The sequence below is a fragment of the Lycium ferocissimum genome, unplaced genomic scaffold, assembly GCF_029784015.1.
Source record: "Lycium ferocissimum isolate CSIRO_LF1 unplaced genomic scaffold, AGI_CSIRO_Lferr_CH_V1 ctg27375, whole genome shotgun sequence".
NCBI lineage: Eukaryota > Viridiplantae > Streptophyta > Magnoliopsida > Solanales > Solanaceae > Lycium > Lycium ferocissimum.
In genome coordinates this window covers 1-6,626 of record NW_026723535.1, presented here as the reverse complement: position 1 = coordinate 6,626, position 6,626 = coordinate 1, and the positions used below count along the sequence as shown (strand labels likewise).

The 6,626-nt window shown below is 38.0% G+C and overlaps 1 long non-coding RNA gene across 1 annotated transcript; it reads right to left on the bottom strand.

Moving 5' to 3' along the window:
• Positions 1-1,933: 1,933 nt before the first annotated feature.
• LOC132043703 (uncharacterized) lies at positions 1,934-6,611 on the bottom strand. Its single transcript, XR_009411913.1, has 3 exons — positions 6,575-6,611; positions 6,352-6,408; positions 1,934-1,968 (listed from the first exon to the last, which is right to left on the bottom strand). It is a non-coding gene; the product is annotated as an uncharacterized LOC132043703 (long non-coding RNA).
• Positions 6,612-6,626: the final 15 nt, after the last annotated feature.

Genomic DNA, 6,626 nt, shown 5'->3' with positions numbered 1-6,626 from the left:
ATAAAATTAAATTTTAAACATTTCACAGAAATTCTTATAAGTAAGAATTTTCAGTTGACTTTTAATGCTAAGTATTTGTAATTATAAATAATTTAGATATAATGTATTGGGAAGATAAAAGGTAAGCATGCTAAGATAGTAATTATTACTTTTTGGAGGAAACTTATTGGAGGAAAAGATGAGTATTTAGAGCCAAAAACTAATAAGGACAATAAAGACTTTTTACATTTTTTGCCCATTTTCTGCCCATAAGATTCTGCCCATTTAGCATTACCCTTGAAAAATTCACTTAAAAGTCCTTTTAAAGTTTGCCAAACACTAATTGCGCTCAAAAGTGCTTTTCAAATTGATTAGTCAAACACAAACTGCTTCTCACCAAAAGTACTTTGGAAAGCACTTTTCAAAATAAACTAATTTTAGAAGTTTGGCCACACAGGCTATAAAACTGAAAAGACCATCGTAAGCTCTAGAATTAGGGGTTTCCACTATAGCCGAACATAAGGGAGTGATTATATTTTTACTGGAAAAGATCATTTTATCAGGTAATGGATACACTATGAGCATCATTTCTTTAGTTATGTATTATGCATCTAACAAACAGAAAAAATGCATGCATCAGGGGTTAACTTAGAAATGGTTCAGTTAGAAATGGTAATCAAAGCACTTAACTGTTCTATCTAAGACTTTTAGCCCGTCTTCCGATTGATCAGATATAGGGAAAAATAGCGTGAATACAAAGTTCAGTATCGACCTAACTAGTCCAAATACTAGAATAACAGTTTGAAATGGTGATCAAAAGCACCTTTGGGAGCTCTATCGAAGACTTTGGCCACTAACTCTTCCAAATTGATCAACATATAGGGAAGAACCAACGCGTCAAATTAATATAAAGTTCAGTAATCGAGCTGACTAGTCCAAATATTAGAATACACCCCCAACCCAACAAAAATGGGGAAGGATATCATTCCTGCAGTTCATTAGCTGGTCATCACGCCAGAGATTCGAATGAACTTTATCATGATTTTATTCCAGTTATGGATTTCCTATATAGCTTTTTCATAATAGATAGATTGAATTCCAGAACCAGACCTTTTCATCAAACCTGAAGAGATTAGTCAAAATACCCAGGGAAGGACTCCAAGGACTGACAACTAAAGAAGCATACCATCTTCTTAACAAACTGCATTTATAAACACCATGGCATCAGTTTTCAATTATGTTGCTCGGACTCTTCAAAAACATTGACGGGTGCATGTCGGACACTCAAAGTAGTGCATTTTTGGAGAATCAAACACGGTGCAACAATGAAAGTGAAGAGTCCATACAACTTAGATTCAAAGCACAAAGACTATCAATGCTTCTTCATACTAAAAAAAATACAAATGAGATATAGCATAAGAACTTAAAGTGATGTTTCTTTCAAAACAGGTGCAAAAAAAAATTTAGAAATCAAAATATGAAATAAACAACACTGAAAACTCTTTTCCAGTAGCGTTTGGTTGAAAAACAAATTAGGAAAATTGAAAAAGTTATTCAAAAATAATTTTTAACAATTTCTGGAAAAAAAAAATTGTTATATAAGATAAGGTCACATGAAACAAATGCCACTTAAGCACTTCAACAATTGTCAGTTCAGGAGAACATTACTTGAGAGAAACTGGTTGCTTTATTCTTCGTGCACCTTGGTTATGAGGCGTGGATGTTGTTAGAATGGGAGGACATGAAGTTCATATGTAATGAACTTTTGGATGAAACATGAAAATGGTCGCTGAATAACTCAAACAAGAAATAAACTCATCGGCTGAGTTCTAGGAAAACAAAAACAGTTGAAGCTGGAGAAATTTGCATGATAGAAAGTACACACTTGAATCAAAACTCAGATATACCCCATAAAATGCAAATAATTTCAGTAGTCTCCATAGTTATAAACAGCAAAAAAGAAGGATGGCTATCAGCATTTCGAGATACCTGCAGATTCAACAATATTCAACATGCATGGGTGTGTAATATTCATAGAGAGCAAAAAGCTTCAAACTGAATGGTACAAGGATAGCAGGCCGTTAAAATCATCGAAATAAATAGATTCTATATACACAGCTCTGCAACATTAATTGGATTTTTTCTTTTTTTTTTTTTTTTGAGAAGGTAACATGTTGTATGTATTAAACACAAAACAGTACATAAGGTTGTACTGAAACCATATTCACAAGTGAGCAGAAAGAGAGTAAACCAGTCCTACAGTTCTAACAGGAACCTAATGAGTCTAGGATAGATATAGTATCCTCTGGGTAGATCTGAGTTACACCAAAAAGAAAAAGCAATACAGTTAAGTTTGATCTCCTGCATTGTGTTGTTGCTGTTCTCAAAGCATCTAGAGTTCCTTTCTTTCCAAATTGCCCACCAAATGCAAACGAGGACCATCTTCCATCTGCTTATGTCATCTGCTCAGCTCCAGCTGCCTCCCAACTAAAGAGAGCTTCAGTAATCTTTCTAGGCATTGTCCAGGCTATGCCTCTGAGATTAATGAAGATCTTCCATACAGTTGATCAGTTATCCTGCAGTGCAAAAATAAGTGACCAACTGTCTCTACTTCTTTTTCACAGAGAAAACATCTGAGCACATAGTCCAGTTCTCTTCTTTAAATTTTCATGTGGAGCACAGCTTCCTTTGCCAGTAACCATGAGAAGCATACAACCTTGCATGGTATCTTGGTCTTCCAAATATGCTTCAGGGCCAGTTGGTGACTTGGGGTGTTGGTTGGTTTATCATTTTATAGGCTGCATTAACACTGAATTTTCCCACTATAACCTGCCATCTCAATGTCATCCCCATTTTGAGTTCCTGTGAAGTCATCCAGTTGTTTGTAGAACTCAACCATTCTACTTCTATCTCCCAATCATTCAGGTCTCTCTTCTGAGTATCAATTTCAACCTTTGGAGGTGACCACATTTCAGCTATAGATCTCTGTTGGTGATGAGCTAGAGCATATATGTCAGAATAGATCCTTCAAAGCTCCATTCCCCAGCCAATTATCATTCCAGAAGGATGTCCTGTTACCATTTAGCACTCTGATTGAAACTTGACTCTTTAGAGCTGGCCATAGTACCCTTATAGACCTCCAAAGACTAACTCCATAAGTTGAGTTCACTGGTTTAGTCATCCAGTTGTCTTCTACTTCATATTTGGCCTTGATTACCTTGCTCCATAAGCTTTGAGGGTCTTGAGAGTACCTCCATAACCACTTCAACTTGAGGGCTTTGCTGTGATTCTTCAAATTTCTAATTCCCAATCCACCTTGAGCCTTGCTGAGAATTACCTCTTCCCACTTGGACCAAGTGATAGGCTTTTTTTTTTTTACCTTGCCACAGGAAGTTCCTCCTTATGTTGTCCAATCTTTCAATGACCCCCACAGGAATGGGAAAAAGGGACATCATATAGGTTGGTAGAGAGTCTAATACAGAGTTAATCAGAGTGAGCCTTCCTCCCATTGACAAATATTGACACTTCCATCTTGAGAGCTTCTTTTCACATTTCTCCAGGACATTGTTCCATATACCAGTAGATTTTGACTTGGCCCCCAGGCATGCCAAGATAAGTAGTAGGAAGAGTCCCCACTTCTCCCCCCAAGATCAGTGCTAAATCACTCCATGTTTGTTACTTCATTAATTGGGAAGAGATGACTCTTTCTCCAATTAATATGCAATAGAAATGCCTTCAAAAAAGGACCAGTATAATTCTCAAAGTTCCAGTTGTTCCACTTCTGCATCACAAAAATTAAGGTGTCATCAGCATATTGAAGATGCGTAATTTCCTGAATGTTGTGTCCATTCATGGCTACCTCAAAGCCTTTAACCACTCCATTAAGTTTGGCTGTTTTGACCATGTTGTTTAAAACCTTCCATAGCTATTAAAAAGAAAAAGGTGACAAGGATCACCCTGCCTGAGACCTCTCTGAGCAGAGAAGAATCCTTCTGGAGAACCATTGATGATGACTGAGAATCTGACAGTCGATATGCAAAATTTCATCCATTTAACCCATTGTACAAATCCCATTTGTTGTAACATGCTTAGTAAGAAGTTCCAATTCACATGGTCAAATGCTTTCTCAATATCTAGCTTGCAAAAGGATGCCAGGTTTCTTCTGTTTCTGTCTTGAGTCTACTGCTTCATTGGCTATTAGTATGGCATCCATTATTTGCCTTCCTTTTATGAATGCCATTTGTTGGAGAATCTACCAATTTTTCCATCACCTTTTTCAGCCTCTCAGTCAAGACTTTTGCAATAATCTTGTAAATGCTGCCTATTAGGCTTATAGGTCTGAATTCCCTCAGCTCCTTTGCACCATTCTTCTTAGGATCAAGGCAATGTAGGTTGCATTGAAATCCTTTCAAATAGGCCATGGGAATGGAGTTGTGAAACACTCTCATGATGTCTTGTTTAAGTACCTCCAACATTTGATAAAGAATCCCATTGTAAAGCCATCAGGTCCTGGTGCCTTGTCCGTAGCACACATTTTCAAACACCCCAAAACTTCTTGCTCATCGAATCTGCTTTGTAGCAAATTCTTATCTTGCTCAGTTATTGTTGGACAATTCCCAAAATTGCTTGCAGGTCTCCATTCTTCAGTCTCAGTGTAGAGCGTTTTGCTTGAAATCTACTATCTCATTCTTGATTCTCTGTGGGATCTGTGATTAATTCTTCCTGTATCATTAAGTGATCAATGTTGTTGCACCTTTTGTGAGCATTGGCAGTCTTATGAAAGAACTTTGTATTCTTGTCTCCTTCTTTGAGCCAGATGGCCCTGGACCTTTGCCTCCAGGCCACTTCTTCATTCTTCAGAAGATCTTCATACTTCAGCAATAGTGATGCCTTCTCCTCCCATTTCCCCTTCAGTTAGAATTCTTTACTTCTAGTACACTGTCCAGTACTGCCAATTGATTAAGCAAGGTCTGATTTTTGTACTTTCAGGTTGCCTTGGCTGCTTTTTGCTCCACTCTCTTAGTTTACCTTTCAAAGCCTTCAATTTACAAGCTAGAATATAATCAGGTTTCCCTTCGAAGTCAAATGTTGTCCACCAGCTCTTAATTTTATCAACAAAGCCATCAGTATTCAACCACCAATTGTCAAATTTGAAATATGACTTTGGTTGGTCCCAATCTCCACATTGCAGAACAATAGGGACATGATCAGATGTCACTCTCTGAAGGAGATGACATGGGAACCCGCAGCCGCTACCCTTCGGGTGCGCACAGGGTAAACCCAGCTCCTATGCAATAGCTCGCAAACCACACAGGAGATATAACCCACACTAGGCAAGCCCCGTGCGATGAGCTCAACCCAAAAGGCAAATCCCCTGTTGTTGTAGGCAGGGGGTTTCGAACCTAAGATCTCCATTAGGAAAGTCCCATGCTCAACCAACTGAGCCGCTCGACCCAGAAGGCAAATCCCCTGCTGTTGTAGGCAGGGGGTTTCGAACCTGAGACCTCCATTATGAAAGCCCGATACTCAACCAACTAAGCCACCCTTGCGGGTAACAACATTAATTGGATTAAAACTTTGGTATATGCTGTCGCGACAACTTATTTTCGCTTGCATCATTGGAAACTCCCCATGCTCAACCAACTGAGCCACCCTTGCGGGTAACAACATTAATTGGATTAAAACTTTGGTATTTGCTGTCGCGACAACTTATGTTCGCTTGCATCATTGGAACCTCCCCATGCTCAACCAACTGAGCCACCCTCGCGGGTAACAACATTAATTGGATTAAAACTTTGGTATATGCTGTCGCGACAACTTATGTTCGCTTGCATCATAGGAAACTCCAAACAAATTTAGAGGGCAAGATGAGCTTCTAAATATATATAGTTAAAGTTGAGCCCAAAAGTAGCTTCATCGTTGGATGAGAAAAATGGGCTTCATTTGCAAACCCAATCTATGCTAAACCTGAATAATACTAATTGATTTCGTACGGGCAAAAATATAATGGTTCAGACCAGCAATATGTATGTACTACAAAATAAAGCAAATATCTAAAGAGTCTGATGCAGCTACTCTTTTAACTACTGCTCAAGCTATACCTACTGAGACAAGTTCAATTACTTATTACCATGCATTTTAAGATAAGAGTTATGCAATAAAGGAGTCAGATACTTTCCTAATGTGGATGTTAAAATTTTAAATTAAAAAATCATCATTTTAACAATTTTGTACCCCAAACCTTCTTTTTATTTTTGGGGTAATGTTGCCTGTAATCTTATTGTTTCCACGAGGTTTCTTATATCAAGCTAACTCGCCAGAATCTGATTAAACCATAGTACAAAAATCATAGAGCAAAAAAGGAAATCTCACCCCACCATCAACACTGCCAAACTTGATCAATAGGTGATGTCGGTCCAAAAATTGCACCTGCTCATATTGCAGTCAAGAAGTAGCAAGATGTTCAATGATTCGAGGAAATGAATCAGCCCCTGGAAATGTACAGAAGTTACCAGATGCAACTGACTATGTCCAGTTTTCTGGAACAGAGCATCTGGGTCATATAAAAAATCGAAAGCTGAAGTTAACGCACTACCTTCCAGATAATCAAGTCGATGTAATCTTTAAAGTGGGAAATAAAACTTTTT